Source organism: Salvelinus alpinus, chromosome 35 (assembly GCF_045679555.1).
Source record: "Salvelinus alpinus chromosome 35, SLU_Salpinus.1, whole genome shotgun sequence".
Classification (NCBI taxonomy): Eukaryota; Metazoa; Chordata; class Actinopteri; order Salmoniformes; family Salmonidae; genus Salvelinus; species Salvelinus alpinus.
The window spans coordinates 455,015-479,094 of record NC_092120.1 but is presented as its reverse complement, the minus strand read 5'-3'; the positions used below and the strand labels follow the sequence as shown (position 1 = coordinate 479,094).

At 44.6% G+C, this 24,080-nt stretch overlaps 1 long non-coding RNA gene and 1 pseudogene across 1 annotated transcript in view; one reads left to right on the top strand and one right to left on the bottom strand.

Annotated features, from left to right (window-relative positions):
- LOC139564397 (uncharacterized) overlaps positions 1-24,080 on the top strand; it is a 418,006-nt gene that overhangs the window by 318,856 nt on the left and 75,070 nt on the right. The window lies entirely within an intron of this gene.
- On the bottom strand, positions 1,179-23,010 carry LOC139564582 (platelet-activating factor acetylhydrolase IB subunit alpha1-like; annotated as a pseudogene).

The window sequence follows — 24,080 nt, the reverse complement described above, 5'->3', positions numbered from 1 at the left end:
TGCTGGATTCCATTAATCAGTCATGGTATTGGACTCCACACCGCTACGCTGGATTGGCTGGATCATTCATCCCCATGTCGATGATATCTCTGAAGACCAACTTAAAAACAGATATTTACACTTGGTCTCTTGAGCTTCCATTTCCGGGCATGTTAGAAGCTGTAAGGTGGAACTAGTAAACAAACACTTCTCGACAACTGACACTGCCAACTAACCATACAAAGGAGTGGGTCCAACGTCTCATCACAGTACTGTGTGTCACTAGACAGCTCTCTTGTGGTTCTCTGCTCAGGCATAACTCAACACATACAGGTACAGTATCTTGGATGTGCTCACAACATCACATGCAGGTATAAAACTGTTTGGTCATCCCAATACATCTCTCCATTGTTGTGTTCCATGTGTACTTTCGCTGCACCCATTGTTTTGAGAACATTAAGCAATCAAACACACACTGGAACATACACACTGGATATTTTGACAAGATACAGCTAAAGGTCATTGATGTTATTATTTTGGTTTAAAAACGTTTCTTTGCAGAGCCATCATGCAGACACACTTCAGTGGTTTGAAGCTGCAAACAAAACAATGTCCACACATACTATAAGCTTTCATTAGTTTTAATGCACTGCATTTTGACACAATCAACACTCAACAACACAACCATGGTCAAGTACGGAGGCTGGTAGGCCTACATATGCAGTACATACAAACAGTCTATGCAGCCTTTTATAGGGAGTCTTGGGTCTTGTGGGGTGACTGCCTTTGAATAAAGAGTGCAAGACAAGTATAAGCTAGCTACAACACATCCATACACACTGACTCAGTATCATGTCATATCCAAGCTAAATACCCACCAGTCTCAGCGCTACTTTGAAATGCCCTCATCATTCACTCAAAATACACCATACCTTTCCCCTTCATTCTCCATATTTGTGCAGCCAAAATAAGACATATTCAGCCTAAATCTTCACAAGTCACAAAAAGCAACGGCGGTAAACAGATACCGGAAACAAGTAATGCTTTAACAGTACATCCAACTGGCCAAGTGACGCCTTGTTGCATCATCACCTTAAATGGTCTCTGTTTCTAAACACATATGGGACACCATTAAAGGGAAATGGAAATTATATTATTAGTAATCAATCAGATCAGTAACCAATCAGATCAATAGGACTGTAGGTTAAGCTACATGAGGAGAAAAAGACAAGAAATGTTGATATTTTGAGAGGAAACAAAACAAACCTTTAGTATGGTAGGTTTTCTGATTCTCCTAACCCTTCTGTGGGGAAGCTCTTATAAAGTATCTATCAGCCAGAAAAGACAGATCCTGACATATTGTGGACCATATCCATAATACAGAATGAAACTGAAGAGAAGGACAATCTCTCAAATCAGCTCAATCAAATCTCAAATGGTGATAAGTGGTCAAACCTGACTACTAACACAGATGTTTGATCCTATTAGTGCTTAGCGGTCCTCTACTCAGCCATTTTGGTGGTAAGTTACAGTACGGTCCCACAGAATAGAGTTGTGCAGTGGTTACGAACCCTGGTTCTGGAAAGCCTTTTAAGTTCAGGCTTTTCTTCCAGCCCAGCATTCAAAACATTCAATGTGATTCAACTAATCAAGGACTAGATCATTATTTGAATCATGGGTTGGAACAAATGTCTGTACTTAAATACTAAAAAGTGTCCTAAAAGCAGTGAATGTGCTAAAAGCCTGTACTCTTGTGGCTCTCCAGTACCAGGGTTTTTACCTCTGATGTAGTGAGGGGGTCATTGGGTCATTGGCCATCAGTTCTCCATCAGTTGGTCTTCAGTTTTCAGCCTGTTTCTCCAGCAGGCCCTTGAGGTGGGCGTGTAGCGGCTGGCACACAGCCTGGTAGCCCTGAGGGGTGAGGTGGAGGAAGTCATACAGGTCCTGGTGGGAGATGCTGCCATCCGAGTGCACAAAGCCAGGGTCCACGTTGAGGAGGGAGGCATGGGGGAGAGAGGACACGGCCTCCTTGACCAGCTTGTTGACCTGGGCGTTCCTCTCCCGTTGGGCATCTTACCCCTGGGTAGCACTCCCTGTGGTTGGAAACATACATGATAGCACAGGAGGCTGCTGAGGGGAGAACGGTTCATAATAACGTTCGGAATAGAGCAAATGGAATGGCATCAAACACATGGAAACCATGTGTTTGACACCATTCCACTGATTCAGCGCCAGACATTACCACAAGCCCATTCTCCCCAATTAAGGTCCCACCAACCTCCTGTGCATGATAGTCACACTGTTGCCATGTTAGAAAGGACAAACGTGCCAATATAGTTAGCAATGATAATGGAGTCCATAAAGTATGCAGTTCATAATTTAGGTTTGGGTTATCATAAAGGTTAATGGTTGTGAAGGGGATTTTCCAGGTGAACAAATGGGAGAGCAGTTGATCATATTAATCTAAATCATTTCAGTTTATTACAAGAATTCAAGGAGAACATCTCCAGAGCAGAAGCCAAGAGAAATGTCTAACGGGCTTCTCTGAGAGGGCACTTATATATTAATCCCACAGCACCGAGTGTTGAGTAAACACCAGCCCGAGACGCTTGTAGGAAGTCACAACATCAGCTGCTACAGAATCACAGTGTCACAGATACATTATCAGTGTGTCCTCTGCAAAGTCTGGCAGCAAACTTTAACCATAACATTCAACACTGGCAGACATTTGATTCTGGCAGTTAAACAGGTCAAAGGAAGGAATATCAGTACTTAGTAACAGTGAATCACATACAGGAAAATGATTAATCAAACATTTCCCATTACAATGGTTTAAGTCACATGTGGTAGAAAAGAAGAAGAAAAACCCACCAGTACGAGAGTGTAAGCCTTCGGCAGCTTGTCCTTGATGAGTTGGACTATGGCCATAATGCCTCCACAGATCTGTTCTGCAGTGTGACCGTGATTATGGGTGCCCACCCACAGCACCACAACCTGGTGGAGGCAGAGGCACAAACATCAACTTGGTGGGCAGGTTCATTCATACCACTTCATTTAAAAGCATGTTCAATGATTGATACTGAAAGTGCTTTTTGGCCTGGGAACAGGCTTGGGACCATTGATCTGTGCAGCCATTAGGGTTTAAAATCTGAACAATGAGTAGTGTATGATCACATCAACACAACATTAGTATGTCAGCTACAATAACATAGCAGCTGTTATTCAGTTGTGCAACTGGTTACCACCAGTGGTAAAGAGCACCACAGTCAGGCAGAAAAATCTGAATGTTCTATCAAAGTGAGAACAATTAGTTTCCCTGGCTGATATTGCTGCTACTTAGAAATACATGCCATTCTATAAATGCTATACGTACATCTCTTTATGAAAAGGCGTCCACTGGTCTGTCAACAAACTCAATGTATGACAAACACTGGTGGTAATCAGATGATCCAAATAATATAGGCAGCCTAGTAAACAATGCCCCCCTCTGGTATGTCCTATTCAAGCAGCGGTTCCCAAACTTTTTATTGTCGCGTTCCCCTTCAAACGTTCAACCTCCAGCTGCGTACCCCCTCCAGCACAAGGGTCAGTGCACTCTCAAATTTAGTTTTTTTGCGTTTATTGTAAGCCTGACACACACACACTATACAGTACGATACATTTATTAAACATAAGAGTGAGTGTGAGTTTTAGTCACAACAACATAGGAAATGACAAAGAGCTATTATAGGACCAGGGCACAAGTAATAATATACTGATAATCAACAATTTTGCTCTTTATTTAACCATCTTACATATAAAACCTTATTTGTTAATCTAAACTGGTGAATAACTTACCACAGGTTAATGAGGAGGGTCTGCTTGAAAGGATGCACATTACTCTGCAATGTTGGGTTGTATTGGAGAGAGTCTCAGTCTTAAATAATTTCCCACACACAGTCTGGGCATGTATTTAGTTTTCATGCTAGTGAGGGCCGAGAATCCACTCTCACATAGGTACGTGGTTGCAAAGGGCATCCGTGTCTTAACAGTGGGTTTGCAGGATACTCTGAGCGCAGCCCAATCGAGCTCCAACTTCTTAATCATAGCCTCAATTTTGTCCCACACATTGAATATCGTTGTGGAGAGTCCCTGTAATCCTAGATTCAGATCATTCAGGCGAAAAAAAAACATCAACCAGATAGGCCAGTATTGTGAGATACTCGTCATCAGACAAGTGAAAATTATGATCAGTAAAGAAAACTTTAAGCTCGTCTCTCAATTAATTAAAATGTGTCAATACTTTGTCCCTTGATAACCAGCACACTTCTGTATGTTGTAAAAGCGTTACATGGTTGCTGCCCATATCATTGCATAGTGCAGAAAATACACGAGCGTTCAGGGGCTCGTTAACCATTTTCACTGTCGCGTCCAAAAGGTCTTTCAAGCTGTCAGGCATTCCCTTGGCAGCAAGGGCCTCTTGGTGGATGCTGCAGTGTACACAAGTGGCATCGGGAGCAACTGCTTGCACGCGCGTTACCACTCCACTATGTCTCCCTGTCATGGCTTTTGGACCATCAGAACAGATACCAACACATCTTGACCACCAAAGTCCATTTGATGTAACAAAGCCGTCCTGTTGTCCAGTAGCATGGGGCTTGCCTGTCCTAGCCTCTCGGTAGCTCACCATATAAGACGCTTCTAGCCCCTTCTTATTAATGGTATCTGTTGCTTTTATACATGTCTTACTACTCGAAAGTCGTCTTAATTCTCACTCAAAAAACTCCTGTGGCTTATTTTTCAAATGGGCATGTTTTGTTTCTAAATGTCTGCGCAAGAGTGGAGGTTTCATCGAGTTGTGAGATAGTACTTTGGCACATATAACACACTGTGGCTGAGGAAAGGCACTACTCCCAATATAAGTGAACCCCAAATCAATATAGTTGCTTATTTGCGCATCTCCGATGGTCCAACGTCCCTGTCTGTTGTTCGGTGCTTTCCCGGGTAAGGGGGCAGTAGCTCTTCTGCTGCATCAGATTCACAACTGTCAGTGTCCATGCTAGCTGGGCTAACAACAAATGTAGAATTACTGATGCTAGCATTGGATGTGCTCGTGGAAGCAGAACAGCTTGTGTCGTCGACAGGCGCAGGTGTAGTACTGCTGGTAGTAGCAGTACTACCAGTAGAGCTGGTATGTGTCTCTGTGGACGTGGGCCTTACTTTTTTTTAACCATTTATCCATTTTTGAGCAAACAGAATGAGCAGCAGCTAAGTTTGGCTACATACGGACCGCTAGTGGAATTCCCGCGAGAGTGTAACGGTTAATGTGATTGGATGTTAATTATTTGACTAGACTACCTGTATTTGACATTGTGTTGTTATTTCGCTGAACACAGATGATTGAATTTTATGTTTGGCAGTGAAACGAGGCTACTCAGGCGAGAAAGAAATCTCACCCAAATGTATAGCCCCGTTGGAAAATATAAATGGACTATTTGAAAATGTGATTTAAAAAAAAATATTATTAAAAAAATAAAAATGTGAATAACATTTTTATTTGGAGTACTCTCGACGTCAGTTTGGGAATACCTGTTCTATTGCAAACTGTCTGGGACTCATTGTTGTTTACCTGTTTACACTCAAATACACTCAGACATTTTACTTACTAAGTCAAAGACTAAATTAACTGCAATACACTGGTCTCAAGTATATTAGCATAACTAGCCTACACAGAACCATGGCCGACCCATTGTATAATTATATATTTGTATAATATTAAAATGTGTCCCATTCCAACATGCCTAGCTCTGCCCATTGGGGCATGGCTCAAGGAGCGCTCTTTGAAATAAATGCTCCTCGCATCTTCGTATTCCTCCGGATCAAGTTACAGTAGCTCACCACACCTTCTTCTATGATATCATGGTGGTCCGCAAACAAACGTCCTGTCTAGCCCCGGGGTTCCGCTAGCGGAACCCCCCCCACATTCCACTGAAAAGGCAGCGCGCGAAATTCAAAAAATATTTTTTTGAAATATTTAACTTTCACACATTAACAAGTCCAATACAGCAAATGAAAGATAAACATCTTGTGAATCCAGCCAACATGTCCGATTTTTTAAATGTTTTACAGCGAAAACACCACGTATATTTATGTTAGCTCACCACCAAATACAAAAAAGCACAGACATTTCTTTCACAGCACAGGTAGCTTGCACAAAACCCCCAAATAGAGATAGAATTAGTCACTAACCAAGAAACAACTTCCTCAGATGACAGTCTTATAACGTGTTATACAATAAATCTATGTTTTGTTCGAAAAATTTGCATATTTCAGGTATAAATCATAGTTTTACATTGCAGCTACAATCACAAATAGCACCGAAGCAGAAAGAATAACTACAGAGAGCAACGTGAAATACCTAAATACTCATCATAAAACATTTATGAAAAATACATGGTGTACAGCAAATGAAAGATAAACATCTTGTGAATCCAGCCAATATTTCAGATTTTTTAAGTGTTTTACAGCGAAAACACAATATAGCATTATATTAGCGTACCACAATAGCCAAACACACAACCGCATTCATTCACCGCAAAGGTAGCGATCGCAAAAAAACAGCAAAAGATATAAAATTATTCACTAACCTTGACAACCTTCATCAGATGACAGTCCTATAACATCATGTTACACAATACATACAGTGGGGAGAACAAGTATTTGATACACTGCCGATTTTGCAGGTTTTCCTACTTACAAAGCATGTAGAGGTCTGTAATTTTTATCATAGGTACACTTCAACTGTGAGAGACGGAATCTAAAACAAAAATCCAGAAAATCACATTGTATGATTTTTAAGTAATTAATTTGCATTTTATTGCATGACATAAGTATTTGATCACCTACCAACCAGTAAGAATTCCGGCTCTCACAGACCTGTTAGTTTTTCTTTAAGAAGCCCTCCTGTTCTCCACTCATTACCTGTATTAACTGCACCTGTTTGAACTCGTTACCTGTATAAAAGACACCTGTCCACACACTCAATCAAACAGACTCCAACCTCTCCACAATGGCCAAGACCAGAGAGCTGTGTAAGGACATCAGGGATAAAATTGTAGACCTGCACAAGGCTGGGATGGGCTACAGGACAATAGGCAAGCAGCTTGGTGAGAAGGCAACAACTGTTGGCGCAATTATTAGAAAATAGAAGAAAATAGAAGAAGTTCAAGATGATGGTCAATCACCCTCGGTCTGGGGCTCCATGCAAGATCTCACCTCATGGGGCATCAATGATCATGAGGAAGGTGAGGGATCAGCCCAGAACTACACGGCAGGACCTGGTCAATGACCTGAAGAGAGCTGGGACCACAGTCTCAAAGAAAACCATTAGTAACACACTACGCCGTCATGGATTAAAATCCTGCAGCGCACACAAGGTCCCCCTGCTCAAGCAGGCGCATGTCCAGGCCCGTCTGAAGTTTGCCAATGACCATCTGGATGATCCAGAGGAGGAATGGGAGAAGGTCATGTGGTCTGATGATTCAAAAATAGAGCTTTTTGGTCTAAACTCCACTCGCCGTGTTTGGAGGAAGAAGAAGGATGAGTACAACCCCAAGAACACCATCCCAACCGTGAAGCATGGAGGTGGAAACATCATTCTTTGGGGATGCTTTTCTGCAAAGGGGACAGGACGACTGCACCGTATTGAGGGGAGGATGGATGGGGCCATGTATTGCGAGATCTTAGCCAACAACCTCCTTCCCTCAGTAAGAGCATTGATGATGGGTCGTGGCTGGGTCTTCCAGCATGACAACGACCCGAAACACACAGCCAGGGCAACTAAGGAGTGGCTCCGTAAGAAGTATCTCAAGGTCCTGGAGTGGCCTAGCCAGTCTCCAGACCTGAACCCAATAGAAAATCTTTGGAGGGAGCTGAAAGTCCGTATTGCCCAGCGACAGCCCCGAAACCTGAAGGATCTGGAGAAGGTCTGTATGAAGGAGTGGGCCAAAATCCCTGCTGCAGTGTGTGCAAACCTGGTCAAGAACTACAGGAAACGTATGATCTCTGTAATTGCAAACAAAGGATTCTGTACCAAATATTAAGTTCTGCTTTTCTGATGTATCAAATACTTATGTCATGCAATAAAATGCGAATTAATTACTTAAAAATCATACAATGTGATTTTCGGGATTTTTGTTTTAGATTCCGACTCTCACAGTTGAAGTGTACCTATGATAAAAATTACAGACCTCTACATGCTTTGTAAGTAGGAAAATCGGCAAAATCGGCAGTGTATCAAATACTTGTTCTCCCCACTGTATATGTTTTGTTCGAAAATGTGCATATTTAGCGGTACAAATCGTGGTTTTACAATGTGAATACGTAGCCAAACTGCACAAAATTATCCGGATATATTTCTGACACTCACCTAATCTAACCAAAGAACTCATCATAAACTTTACTAAAAAATACATGTTGTACAGCAAATGAAAGATACACTAGTTCTTAATGCAATCGCCGTGTTAGAATTCTAAAAATAACTTTACTACGACATACAGCTTACGTTATAGCGAGACAGCGCCTGCAATGAGGGCGGAAAATAGTACTAAACATTTTCCACAGAAATACGAAATAACATCATAAATGGTTCCTACTTTTGCTGAGCTTCCATCAGAATGTTGTACAAGGAGTCCTTTGTCCAGAATAAATCGTTGTTTGGTTTTAGAATGTCCTCTTCTCCTGTCGAATTAGCAACCAAAGCTAGCCAAGTGGCGCGAAGTTGTCCATCTTCACCAAACGCAGAGAACGGAAAACGCCAAAACTCCCGATAAACGTTCAATAATCTGATAAAACTATATTGAAAAAACATACTTTACGATGATATTATCACATGTATCAAATAAAATCAAAGCCGGAGATATTAGCCGTCTATACCGAAAGCTTTTCAGAAGGCAATTCAGGGTTCCTTCCCGCGCCTTGCTGAACAAAGGAAATTTGGGGTCACGTCATTCCAAGAGCTCTTGTTCGACCTCAGATCAAGCTAGACACCCCATTCCACCTCCCACTGCCTCTTGACATCTAGTGGAAGGCGTATGAAGTGCATGTATATCCATAGATTTCAAGCAAATGAATAGGAAGGCCCTGGAACAGAGCCTCGATTTCAGATTTTTCACTTCCTGACAGGAAGTTTGCTGCAAAATGAGTTCTGTTTTACTCACAGATATAATTCAAACGGTTTTAGAAACTTGAGAGTGTTTTCTATCCAATAGTAATAGTAATATGCATATTGTACGATCTAGAATAGAGTACGAGGCCGTTTAAATTGGGCACGATTTTTTCCCAAAGTGAAAACAGCGCCCCCCTATCCCAAAGAAGTTAAAGTGCATGGCGCCACTTACTGTGCTGGAATGTACGATCAATCATGTTCTGCCCAATTCTGTACTACCATGAAAATAAAATAAAAAACCAAACAAATCCATACTAACTTCTACCACAACCTCCCCCTTCCCCCCCAAAAAACTCCCCGATCCCCCTATCCCATTACACTTCATCTATATCATGCTGAAACACTCCATCCTTAGGATTGTTCAGCATGTCAACAACCATTTCAACAGTAACATCTGTCACTCCCAATATCTCTTTTGCCATCTCCACAATAACCTTCAACCTGGCATTTCTGCTTTTTACAACCCAAGTCGTATTGATAGACTTACCAATAAAAGCTATGAATTCGACTTTATTCATTATCAAAGTGTCCCTTGACACCGCGCATTCATGAGAGAAATATTTCTGAACAGGCCTCGAAACCATGCCAGGACCATCAGAAGCACGTGCCCCGACAGTAGGTCTACTTACTACATGAATATCCATGTAAGCTCCATCCATCCACTTTGTATTTCTTCACTGCCTCAGCATATGACAACTTCTGCGTTACGGTGACTCTGGCCACCTCCACCTGCCTCTCTCGCACCAGACACTTCCAATCCCCAGCAACATGGGCACTCCTACAATTGACACACACAATTTTATCCATTGAAACTACACAATCCTCTGTCGCGGGGCCTCCAGCAACCCTTCCCACATCTTGAAATCTCCCTCCTACACACTGCTGGAACATGACCCTAAACGATGCACCTGAAACAACACAGTGGGTTTGGCACAAAAGCTCTAACAGGATAATGGATATATCCTAACATGACATTGTCAGGTGTTGTGTTCTATTTATTAGAGAAAGAACTCGATGGACACTGTGAAAGCTTAAACCAAGTTTATTCTTTCCAAATGATCGAACAGTTGAATCGACAAAAACATGTTTACAATAGTGGTGGTATTTGTACCCCACTTTGGGTGGAGTCTCCTCCTTCTCGCTAAACATTGTATCTTTATTGCTAGGCAGGAAACTAAGTGATACGGCAATAAACTTTTCTTTCTCCCTTAACGTGACCTGACCTGACCTCAACCCCCTTCATCACTAATCCATGGCTCTCTCCCCTTATCAATACCTGCCACATGTGATCGCTTTCTCTACACTCAGTACATTCCAAGCTTAATTGCACCCACCATATACCTTCCCCCTACAATTAACCATTAACCTCTGATGTAGTCCCTTGGCTATGGCACCCCTCAGGTCTCTATTATAACTAATTATTAATAACATTTAAAGTTCAGAAATCCAAACCCATCACAGGTAAAACCTCAGACTCAAAACTCGAAAGGACTGACAGTGACTCCTCTGTTTCACCACTCTCACCATTGAGTCTGCGTCGCACCAAACGGAGGGCGTCACAAACACCAGGAATCTTCAACTTCAATTGCTTCACCTGCACACTTAACACTACCCCAGAAATCACCCCTTTCATTACCGCAAAACAAGAAACAGATCTTGACCCAAGTTGCGTGACACAGAGCTCCCGCTCCCTCAGGTCCGAAGAAACACAAACAAATATCACAAGTCCACTAAAGGTTACCTTCACTGATTCAACTGCACCCAACTCCTTTCCAACCTACCCTGAAACCACAAATGGATCAATTTTCTCCAAAAGAGTCACTCCTACTGGACCAGATTCTTTTTTTATCATGTCCATCAATGCCAGGCTCAGGCTCTGAGCTCTTCACCACACCTTCCACCTCACTTAACTCATCCTCGTTCATTTCCATTTCACCTCCAGAACTCGGTCTGGAGCACGGCTCACTCTGTTTGCACTTGACACCAATCTTCTTTGACGACCTATCTCTATTTTCCTCAAATTAAAATCCAACCTCTCCTTTCCTCACACTTTTCAACCTCTTCTTCCTTTTTTTACCCCTCCATTCCTCCTCAGAAATCCACCTTTCTGTGTCCCTGTCCCAATATTCCTCCTGCTATTTTACTCAGTTTGCTGCTATTGTTGAATAGCTACACACACGTAGCTTCATTGATTAGTGTTCACCCCAACTCCATTTTTGGATAGTTTGCGACATTGTAGATTACACTTTTATTTTGCTTATGTGCGCTGATTCAAGACTCCTCTTCTTGTTATTGTCAAATGTTTCGTCATTGTCTTACTTCTTGCTACACTATATATACAAAAGTAGGTGGACACCCCTTAAAATTTGCTGACAGGTGTATAAAATTGAGCACTGTCACGTTGGCGTGAAGGATCGGGAGACAAGCGCAGGAATGCGTAATAGGATTTTTTAAATTATACCCCAAAGTACGGCGTGCTGTATAAGGGCACGGAACAAAGACCAAACAAACACATAACAAAACACACAGGGTAGAAACCCAAAACAAAAGAGCGAGGAGTACCTCGATTAAATAACACACACGCACAATGATTAACACACGGTACGAGACCTGTAATCATCTGCGCAATCCACAAGGGCATGAAAGCCCAAAACACACAGCACAGGTAGTCTCCCGGGTGGCGCAGTGGTCTAGGGCACTGCATCGCAGTGTTAGCTGCGCCACCAGAGTCTCTGGGTTCGCACCCAGGCTGGGCTGGGTTTGCGCCCAGGCTCTGTCGCAGCCGGCCGCAACCGGGAGATCCGTGGGGCAACGCACAATTGGCATGGGTTTGGCCGGTAGGGAGGGTTTGGCAGGTAGGGATATCCTTGTCTCAGTATGTAAAAATGTAATAAAATGTATGCCCTCTACTGTATGTCGCTCTGGATAAGAGCGTCTGCTCTTGGCCGGTAGGGATATCCTTGTCTCAGTATGTAAAAAATGTAATAAAATGTATGCACTCTACTGTAAGTCGCTCTGGATAAGAGCGTCTGCTAAATGACTAAAATGTAGAAAATGTACTCACACGGACATAATAACAATAATCTATCCCCCCAATGGAAACCAAAGGGCACATATATACAAATACTAATCAGTGGGAATAGGGGACTGGTGTGTGTGATAAAACATCCGGAGGGATCCGTGACAAGCACAGAGACATGCAATGTCCATATACAAACAATAGCAGTAGAATGGCCTTACTGAAGAGCTCAGAGACTTTCAACATGGCACCGTCATAGGATGCCACCTTTCCAACAAGTCAGTTAGTCAAATTTGTGCGCTGCTAGAGCCTGGTCAACTGTAAAACCCCTAACAGTGATTTTTCAACCTGTATGTGGGTGTCTGAAGAAAGATGTTTTTATAGTGCTATTGCAATGTGCGCATGAGCCACATTTGTAGTTTCCATTTGGAGTGGGTGTCAAGAGTGTCTGAGTGGGCTCAGGGGGCTCAGGGGGCAGGTCAGATCTCACCAAGCTATCTCCAATATTGTGACCACGCTTATAGACCACCAGTGGGGGTTCCTTGAAGAGGTGTGCGATTTTTTGGTCTGATTGCAGAATACGCCAGTGCTTTTTAAGGATTGCTTTCATTTTCTCCGAACCCTTGGTGTACTTGGTGCAAAAGACGGTTGCGTTGTTTTTCTTCTTTTGTTGAGTTTTTAGTAATTCCTCTCTTGGTTTTTGAGATATTTTCATAATTGCAGCATCAAGAGTTTTGTCCTTGTAGCCTCTCATTTTTAATTTATCTGTCATTTCTTTAGCATCGCTGTCAAAATCTGTCTGGTGGCCACAGATTCGTTGAACCCTGCATAACTGGCTATATGGTAGACCATTCTTGAGGGGAAGGGGATGAATACTATCCACACATAGCAAGGTATTGTGTCTGTGGGCTTTGTGTGTAAGTCTGTGTGTAATGCATCATTCTCTTTGATGATCCATAAATCCAGGTAGTTTATTTTTCTCTCATCAGTCTGCATGGTGAATTTGAGGTATTCAGAGCTCTCGTTTACTAGAGTTTGGAATTAATTTAGTTCCTGCTGACTTCCTTCCCAGAGCACAAAGACATCATCTATGTATCTCTTCCATAGGAGGATTTTATAAAGTAGTGGTGTGTCTCTGTTTTGTAAAGGAGTGATTCCTCAAATTGTCCCACATACAGGTTTGCATAGTTGGGGAGAAAATGGGAGCCCATGTCTACACCCTGAATTTGAAGGAAAAAGTCTGACTCAAAGACAAAGTAGTTATTGGATAATATCAGTTCAGTAAGTTGTAAGATGCAATCATTGGATGGAGCAAGGGTAGAGTCTCTCTGCTGAAGGACGTGTTGCAGCGCCTGCAAGCCTCCGGTGTGTGAGATGTTAGTGTACAAGCTCGCCACATCAAAAGTGGCCAGCAGGGTGCCCTCTGGTATCCTTCCTAAGCCCTCTATCAATGAGATCATGTGACTAGTGTCTTTGACATAAGATGGGAGATTCTCAACCATCGGTTTAATGTGGTAATCCACAAACGTAGAAATGTTGGATGTCAGAGAGTCGATTGCTGCTACAATGGGTCTACCTGGAGGAGGAGACACTTGTTTGTGTATTTTAGCGGCTGTATACAAAGTTGGTATCTTAGGATATTTGACACATAGAAATTCCACTTATTTTTTGGTGATTTGTCCTGATTCCAAACAACTTTCCACTGTGGATGAGATCTTATGCTGGAATTCTAGGGTAGGGTCATAATTCAGTTTGCGATAGAAGATACCTTTAGATGGTTGTCGGCGACATTCATTCACATAGTAACAATTGTTTTGTATACAAAATGACACCCATTCCAAATGGGAACTACAAATGTGGCTCATGCGCACAGTGCAATAGCACTATAAAAACATCCTTCTTCTTTCACCCGCATACAGGTAGAAAAATCCCTGTTAGGGGGATCATCTCATGCAAGACCAAGGGAGTAATCTATCTCATCACCTGTTCATGTGGAAAGTAGTGTTGAAATGTTGAAATGGTTGTTGACATGCTGAACAATCCTAAGGATGGAGTATTTCAGCGTGATATAGATCAAATTTAATCGGGTAGGGGGATTGGGGAAGGTTTTTGGGGAAGGGGAGGGTGTGGAAGAAGTTAGTACAGATTTTTGGGATATTTTATTTTCATGGTAGTACAGAATTGGGCAGAACATGATTGATCGTACATTCCAGCACAGTAAGTGGCACCATGCACTTTAAACGCCATGATATCATAGAAGAAAGTGTGGTGATATATTGTAACTCGATCTGGAGGAATACGAAGATGCGAGGAGCATTTATTTCAAAGAGCGCTCCATGAGCCATGCCCCAATGGTGCAGAGCTAGGCATGTTGGAATGGGACAAGTTATAAAATTATTAAAATATATCATTGTACAATGGGTCGGCCGTGGGTTCTGTGTAACCTAGTTATGCTAATATATTTGAGACCAGTGTATTGCAGTTCATTTAGTCTTTGACTTAGTATTTTTTTTGAGTGTATTTGAGTATTATCAGGTTAACAACAATGAGTCCCAGACAGTTTGCAATAGGACATACCAGAGGGGGGCATCGTTTACTAAGCTGCCTATATTATTGGGATCATCTGGTTACCACCAGCGTTTGTAATACATTGAGTTTGTTGACCATTCATGTATTTGTTAGTAGCAGCAATATCAGCCAGGGAAACTAATTGTTCTCACTTTGATAGAACATTCAGATTTTTCTGCCTGACTGTGGTGCTCTTTACCACTGGTGGTAACCAGTTGCACAACTGAATAACAGCTGCTATGTTATTGTAGCTGACATACTAATGTTGTGTTGATGTGATCATACACTACTCATTGTTCAGATTTTAAACCCTAATGGCTGCACAGATCAATGGTCCCAAGCCTGTTCCCAGGCCAAAAAGCACTTTCAGTATCAATCATTGAACATGCTTTTAAATGAAGTGGTATGAATGAACCTGCCCACCAAGTTGATGTTTGTGCCTCTGCCTCCACCAGGTTGTGGTGCTGTGGGTGGGCACCCATAATCACGGTCACACTGCAGAACAGATCTGTGGAGGCATTATGGCCATAGTCCAACTCATCAAGGACAAGCTGCCGAAGGCTTACACTCTCGTACTGGTGGGTTTTTCTTCTTCTTTTCTACCACATGTGACTTAAACCATTGTAATGGGAAATGTGTGATGAATCATTTTCCTGTATGTGATTCACTGTTACTAAGTACTGATATTCCTTCCTTTGACCTGTTTAACTGCCAGAATCAAATGTCTGCCAGTGTTGAATGTTATGGTTAAAGTTTGCTGCCAGACTTTGCAGAGGACACACTGATAATGTATCTGTGACACTGTGATTCTGTAGCAGCTGATGTTGTGACTTCCTACAAGCGTCTCGGGCTGGTGTTTACTCAACACTCGGTGCTGTGGGATTAATACATAAGTGCCCTCTCAGAGAAGCCCGTTAGACATTTCTCTTGGCTTCTGCTCTGGAGATGTTCTCCTTGAATTCTTGTAATAAACTGAAATGATTTAGATTAATATGATCAACTGCTCTCCCATTTGTTCACCTGGAAAATCCCCTTCACAACCATTAACCTTTATGATAACCCAAACCTAAATTATAAACTGCATACTTTATGGACTCCCATTATCATTGCTAACCATATTGGCACGTTTCTCCTTTCTAGCATGGCAACAGTGTGACTATCATGCACAGGAGGTTGGTGGGACCTTAATTGGGGAGAATGGGCTTGTGGTAATGTCTGGCGCTGAATCAGTGGAATGGTGTCAAACACATGGTTTCCATCTGCCACATGGTTCTGCCACATGGTTTCCATCTGCCACTCTGATCCTCAATATCCCTCCTGTACTCCCTGTACACCCACGGATGCGTGGCCATGAATGAATCCAACACCATCATTACGTTTCCTGACAACACAACAGTGGTAGGCCTGATCACTGACAATGATGAGACAGCCTATAGGGGGGAGGTCAGAGACCTGGCAGTGTGGTGCAAGGACAACAACCACTCACTCAATGTGAGCAAGACAAAGGAGTTGATCATGGACTATAGGAAAAGGAGCGCTGAACAGACCCCGATTAACATCGACTGGGCTGAAGAGGAGTGGGTCGAGAGTCTCAAGTTCCTTGGTGTCCACATCTCCAACGAACTATCCTTGGTCCAAACACACCAAGACAGTTGTGAAGAGGACACGACAACACCTTTTCCCCCTCAGGAGACAGAAAAGATTTGGCATGTGTCCCCAGATCCTCAAAAAGTTATACAACTGCACCATCGAGAGCATCCTGACCGGTTGCATCCCCGCCTGGTATGGCAACTCCTCGGCATCTGACCGTAAGGCGCTACAGAGGGTCGTGCGTATGGCTCCGTACATTACAGGACCTATATACTAGGCGGTGTCAGAGGAAGGCCCAAAAAATTCTCAAAGATTCCGGTCACCCATGTCATAGACTGTTCTCTCTGCAACCGCACAGCAAGTGGTACTGGAGCAGCCAAGTCTAGGACCAAAAGGCTCCTTAACAGCTTCTACCCTCAAGCCATAAGACTATTGAACAATTAATCAAATGGCCACCCGGACTATTTACATTGACCCCCCCTTTGTTTTTACACTGCTGCTACTCGCTGTTTATTATCTATGCATAGTCCCTTTACAAATTACCTCGACTAACCTGTAAACCAGCACATTTACTCAGTACCGGTACCCTCTGTATATAGCTTCGTTATTGTTACGTCATTTTCATGTGTTACTTTTTGATATATATATCTTTTTTAACTTTAGTTTATTTAGTAAATATTTTCTTAACTCTATTTCTTGAAGTACAGTGTCTTGCGAAATTATTCACCCCGTGGTATTTTTCCTATTTTGTTGCCTTACAACCTGGAATTAAAATAGATTTTTTGGGGGGTTTGTATCATTTGATTTACACAACATACCTACCACTTTTGAAGATGCAAAATATTTTTTCTTGTGAAACAAATAAGAAATAAGACAAACAAATTGAAAACTTGAGTGTGCATAACAAAGTCAATACTTTGTAGAGCCACCTTTTGCAGCAATTACAGCTGCACGTATCTTGGGGTATGTATCTATAAGCTTGGCACATTTAGCCACTGGGATTTCTTCCCATTCTTCAAGGCAAAACTGCTCCAGCTCCTTCAAGTTGGATGGGTTATGCTGGTGTACAGCAATCTTTAAGTCATACCACATATTCTCAATTGGATTGAGGTCTGGGCTTTGACTAAGCCATTCCAAGACTTTTAAATGTTTTCCCTTAAACCAAATGAGTTTTGCTTTAGCAGTATGCTTAGGGTTATTGCCCTGCTGGAAGGTGAACCTCTGTCCCAGTCTCAAATCTCTGGAAGACTGAAACAGGTTTCCCTCAAGAATTTCCCTGTATTTAGCACCATCCTTTATTCCTTCAATTCTGACCAGTTTCCCAGTCCCTGCCGATGAAAACATCCCCACAGCATGATGCTGCCACCACCATGCTTCACTGTGGGGACGAAGTTCTTGGGGTGAAGAGAGGTGTTGGGTTTGCGCCAGACTTAGCGTTTTCCTTGATGGCCAAAAAGCTCAATTTTAGTCTCATCTGACCAGAGTAACTTCTTCCATATGTTTAGGGAGTCTCCCACATGCCTTTTGACAAACACCAAATGTGTTTGCTTATTTTTGGACAGATACTCCAATCTCTGCTGTGGAGCTTTGCAGCTCCTTCAGGGTTATCTTTGGTCTCCTTGTTGCCTCTCTGATTAATGCCCTCCTTGCCTGGTCCGTGAGTTTTGGTGGGCGGCCCTCTCATAGCAGGATTTTTTGGGGGTGCCATATTCTTTCCATTTTTTAGTAATGGATTTAATGGTGCTCCTTGGGATGTTCAAAGTTTCTGATATCTTTTTATAATCCAACCCTGATCTGTACTTCTCCACAACTTCGTCCCTGACATATTTGGAGAGATCCTCTGTCTTCATGGTGCCGCTTGCTTGGTGGTACCCCTTGCTTAGTGTTGTTGCAGAATCTGGGACCTTTCAAAACAGGTGTATATATACTGAGATCATGTGACAGATCACGTGACACTTAAATAAAGTACACCTGTGTGCAATCTAACTAATTATGTGACTTCTGAAGGGGCTTCATAGCAAAGGGGGTGAATACACATGCACGCACCACTTTTCCGTTTTTAATTTTTGTAATTTATTTGAAACAAGTTATTTTTTAAATTTCACTTCACCAATTTGGACTATTTTGTATATGTCCATTACATGAAATCCAAATAAAAATCTATTTAAATTACAGGTTGTAATGCAACAAAATAGGAAAAATGTCAAGGGGGATGAATACTTTTGCAAGGCACTGTATATTGTTTGCTTGTAAGTAAGCATTTCACGGTAAGGTCTACACCTGTTGTTTTCGGCATGTGACAAATTACATTTGATTTAATTTGTTCCTATTGATCATCCTTGAGATGTCCACCTGTGTAAATTCAATTGATTGGACATGATTTGGACAGGCACACACCCGTCTATATAAGTTCCCACAGTTGACAGTGCATATCAGAGCAAAAACCAAGCCATGAGGTTGAAATAATTGTCCGTAGAGCTTGGAGACAGGATTGTGTCAAAGCACAGATCTGGGGAAGGGTACCAAAAAATGTCTGCAGCATTGAAGGTCCCCAAGAACACAGTGGCCTCCACCAAGACTCTTCCTAGAGCTGGCCGCCCTGGCCGCCCTGCCTAAGCAATCAGGGGTAGGGCCTTGGTGACTCTGACAGAGCTCCAGAGTCCCTCTGTGGAGATGGGAGAACCTTCCACAAGGACAACCATCTCTGCAGCACTCCACCAATCAGGCCCATATGGTAGTGGCCAGACGGAAGCCACTCCTCAGTAAAAGGCACATGACAGCCCACTTGGAGTTTGCCAAAAAGCACCTAAAGGACTTTCAGACCATGAGAAACAAGATTCTTTGGTCTCATGAATCCAATATTGAAATCTTTGGGCTGAATGCCTAGCGTCACATGTGGAGGAAATCTGGCACCATCCCTACGGTGAAGCATGGTGGTGGCAGCATCATGCTTTGGGGATGTTTTTCAGCGGCAGGGACTGGGAGACTAGTCAGGATCAAGGGAAAGATGAACGGTGTCACGATCGTCGTAACTTTGAGGAAGAGTGGACCAAGGCGCAGCGTGAGAGAAATACATGAAGATGAAACACGAAAAAACGAACACTTTTACAAAACAAAACAACAAACGACCGTGAAGCTACAAACGTAAGTGCATACACGAGCTACAAACGTTAAACATAGACAATTACCCACAAAAGCCTACTGCCTATGGCTGCCTTAAATATGGCTCCCAATCAGAGACAATGAATGACAGCTGTCTCTGATTGAGAACCATTCAGGCAACCATAGACTTACCTAGACACCTACACTCAACACAAACCCATACACTCTACCAAAACCCCCTATACCATACAACCACCCCAGACGAGACAACTATACACAAACATCCCCCCTGTCACACCCTGACCTAACCAAAATATTACAGTAAACAAAGATAACTAAGGCCAGGGCGTGACAGTACCCCCCCCCCAAAGGTGCGGACTCCGGCCGCAAAACCTGACACAGAAGGGGAGGGTCCGGGTGGGCCTTCCTACGGCGGCGGCTCGGGTGCGGGACGTGGCCCCCACTCCACCATAGTTAATACCCGCTTTGGTGGCTCTGGCAGATCCTGGCTGACTGGCGGCTCTGGCAGATCCTGGCTGATTGGCGGCTCTGGCAGATCCTGGCTGATTGGCGGCTCTGGCAGATCCTGGCTGGCTGGCGGCTCTGGCAGATCCTGGCTGGCTGGCGGCTCTGGTAGATCCTGGCTGGCTGGCGGCTCTGGCAGATCCTGGCTGGCTGGCGGCTCTGGCAGATCCTGGCTGGCTGGCGGCTCTGGCAGATCCTGGCTGATTGGCGGCTCTGGCAGATCCTGGCTGGCTGACGGCTCTGGCTGGTCATGGCTGGCTGACGGCTCTGGCTGGTCATGGCTGGCTGACGGCTCTGGCTGGTCATGGCTGGCGGACGGCTCTGGCTGGTCATGGCTGGCGGACGGCTCTGGCTGATCCTGTCTGGCGGATGGCTCTGGCTGATCCTGTCTGGCGGACGGCTCTGGCTGATCCTGTCTGGCGGACGGCTCTGGCTGCTCCTGTCTGGCGGACGGCTCTGGCTGCTCCTGTCTGGCGGACGGCTCTGGCTGCTCCTGTCTGGCGGATGGCTCTGGCTGCTCCTGTCTGGCGGACGGCTCCGGCTGCTCCGGTCTGGCGGACGGCTCTGCCTGCTCCTGTCTGGCGGACGGCTCTGGCTGCTCCTGTCTGGCGGACGGCTCTGGCTGCTCCTGTCTGGCGGACGGCTCTGGCTGCTCCTGACTGGCGGACGGCTCTAGCGGCTCGGGACAGACGGGCAGCTCTGACGGCTCGGTACAGACGGGCAGCTCTGACGTCTCGGGACAGACGGGCAGCTCTGACGGCTCGGGACAGACGGGCAGCTCTGACGGCTCGGGACAGACGGGCAGCTCTGACGGCTCGGGACAGACGGGCAGCTCTGACGGCTCTGGGCAGACGGACAGTGCAGGCGGCACTGGGCAGACGGCAGACTCTGGCCGGCTGAGGCGCACAGTAGGCCTGGTGCGTGGTACCGGAACTGGAGGTACCGGGCTAAGGACACGCACCTTAAGGCTAGTGCGGGGAGGAGCAACAGGACGCACAGGACTCTGGAGACGCACAGGAGGCTTGGTGCGTGGTGCCGGAACTGGCGGTACCGGGCTGGAGACACGCACCATAAGGCTAGTGCGTGGAGGAGGAACAGGGCTCTGGAGACGCACAGGAGGCTTGGTGCGTGGTGCCGGAACTGGTGGTACCGGGCTGGAGACACGCACCACAGGGCTAGTGCGTGGAGGAGGAACAGGGCTCTGGAGACGCACAGGAAGCCTGGTGCGTGGTGTAGGCACTGGTGGTACTGGGCTGGGGCGGGGAGGTGGCGCCGGATATACCGGACCGTGCAGGCGTACTGGCTCCCTTGAGCACTGAGCCTGCCCAACCTTAACTGGTTGAATGCTCCCCGTAGCCCGACCAGTGCGGGGAGGTGGAATAACCCGCACTGGGCTGTGTTGGCGAACCGGGGACACCATGCGTAAGGCTGGTGCCATGTATGCCGGCCCGAGGAGACGCACTGGAGACCAGACGCGTTGAGCCGGCTTCATGGCACCTGGCTCAATGCTCAATCTAGCCCGGCCGATACGTGGAGCTGGAATGTACCGAACCGGGCTATGCACACGTACAGGAGACACTGTGCGCTCTACCGCATAACACGGTGTCTGCCCGTACTCTCGCTCTCCACGGTAAGATCGGGAAGTTGGCGCAGGTCTCCTACCTGACTTCGCCACACTACCCTTTAGCCCCCCCCAAGAAATGTTTGGGCTTGATTTACAGGCTTCCTACCGCTTCGTCGTGCTGCCGCCATTCGCCGGTATCCCTCCGCACATTGCTCCATCGAATCCCAGGCGGGCTCCGGCACTCTCCTTGGGTCGATCGCCCACCTGTCGATCTCCTCCCAGGTTGTATAGCCCAGATCCTTCTCCTGCTTCCGTGCTGCCTCCTCATACCGCCGCCTCTCTGCTTTCGCTGCCTCCAGCTCAGCTTTGGGGTGGCGATATTCTCCCGGTTGTGCCCAGGGTCCTCCGCTGTCCAGAATTTCCTCCCAATTCCTATAATCGTGCGTTCGCTGCTGCTGCCTTGATTCACGCTGCTTGGTCCTGGTATGGTGGGTAATTCTGTCACGATCGTCGTAACTTTGAGGAAGAGTGGACCAAGGCGCAGAGTGAGAGAAATACATCTTCTTTTATTTTTTGAAGACGAAACACGAAAAAACGAACACTTTTACAAAACAAAACAACAAACGACCGTGAAGCTACAAACGTAAGTGCATACACAAGCTACAAACGTTAAACATAGACAATTACCCACAAAAGCCTACTGCCTATGGCTGCCTTAAATATGGCTCCCAATCAGAGACAATGAATGACAGCTGTCTCTGATTGAGAACCATTCAGGCAACCATAGACTTACCTAGACACCTACACTCAACACAAACCCATACACTCTACCAAAACCCCCTATACCATACAACCACCCCAGACGAGAAAACTATACACAAACATCCCCCCTGTCACACCCTGACCTAACCAAAATATTACAGAAAACAAAGATAACTAAGGCCAGGGCGTGACAAACGGAGCAAAGTACAGAGATCCTTGATGAAAACCTGCTCCAGAGTGCTCAGGACCTTAGACTGGGGCAAAGGTTCACAACGACCCTAAGCACACAGCCAAGATAATGTCGAAGTTGCTTCGGGACAAGTCTCTGAATGTCCTTGAGTGGCCCAGCCAGAGCCCGGACTTGAACCCGATCAAACATCTCTGGAGAGACGTGAAAATAGCTGTGCAGTGACGCTCCCCGTCCAACCTGACAGAGCTTGAGGATCTGCAGAAAAGAATGGGAGAAACTCCCCAAATACAGGTGTGCCTGGACCTTCAGGTTGCAGCGTCATACCCAACAAGACTCAAGGTTGTAATCGCTGCCAAAGGTGCTTCGACAAATGACTGAGTAAATGGTTTGAATAAGTTACAGTTAACTTACAATTAATGGACAATCCAGGACTAGGAGAAAAACAGTCATGTTCTATTTTACAGAAACAAATGGGAGTTCTCTCTGACCTTGAACACAATCACCATACTTAGATCTAACTAATTTTTCTATTTTTTTTTTATACATTTGCAAACAATTCTAAAAAACAGTTTTGTCATTATTGGGTATTGTGTGCAGATTGATGAGGTAAAAAATGATTTAATCCATTTTAGAATATGGCTGTAACTTAACAAAATGTCGAAAAAGTCAAGGGGTCTGAATACTTTCCAAGTGCACTGTACATATCCATTCTGATCAACCTTTCTCTCTCTCTTATCCTCTCTACCAAGGGGTTCCTGAACTGATGTACGAAGTTCAGGTGTCAGTGCCACTACAGTGGAGGACCCAGGGAGAGTTGGAGACCAAATCAACCCCCCCCCACAGACACCATGACAGACTGTGTGACTGTAAGAGTGAGTGATTAGGAAGTCATTGCTATTTGTCCAGTAAGTGGATACAATCCTAGCCTGCTTGTCAGTCTGTTTCTGACAGCCCATGATAGTAATGTTTTTGAATGGCAAATAGTTGTCAGAAACTGAATGGCACTCAGACTAATACAGCAGTTTGCTTTGTGTCACTCAGGGAGGAGGAGAGAGGGTTTGAGTGGAGGCTGCCTCTGCCAGGAGTCTGCCAAATCCTACCGCAAGCCCAGGAAGGCCTGTAAGTAGACCTGTGTTTCTGTAACACTAACAGCAGTACATTGAAGAGTTTCTACAATACTTGTTACCGTGGACTCTCCCAAAGTCACCAATCTGTGTATCTCTCTCCCATCCCATCCTCTCCGACATATACACAATCCAGTTGTGGCAATGTGCCGAAGGAAAGGATTCAAGAATCAGTGGAAATGCCAGAAGATCATGGAAAGGGTAGATCACTCACTCAAGAAACATGACTCATTTTAAATAAAAATGTCATATAGAATTATATTCCTTTGAAATACACATTTTTTATAACAAGTTTCACTATGTGTGTGGAGTGATATCCAATGTATTATTTCAGCATATTATCATTAGATTTCATATTTACTTTTACGCGTTTTGTGCCACTCTAAATCCCTCTGTTGCTACTTTACTAGATCCACATATTTTTTGCATTTTACCCCTTTTTCAATCTTGTC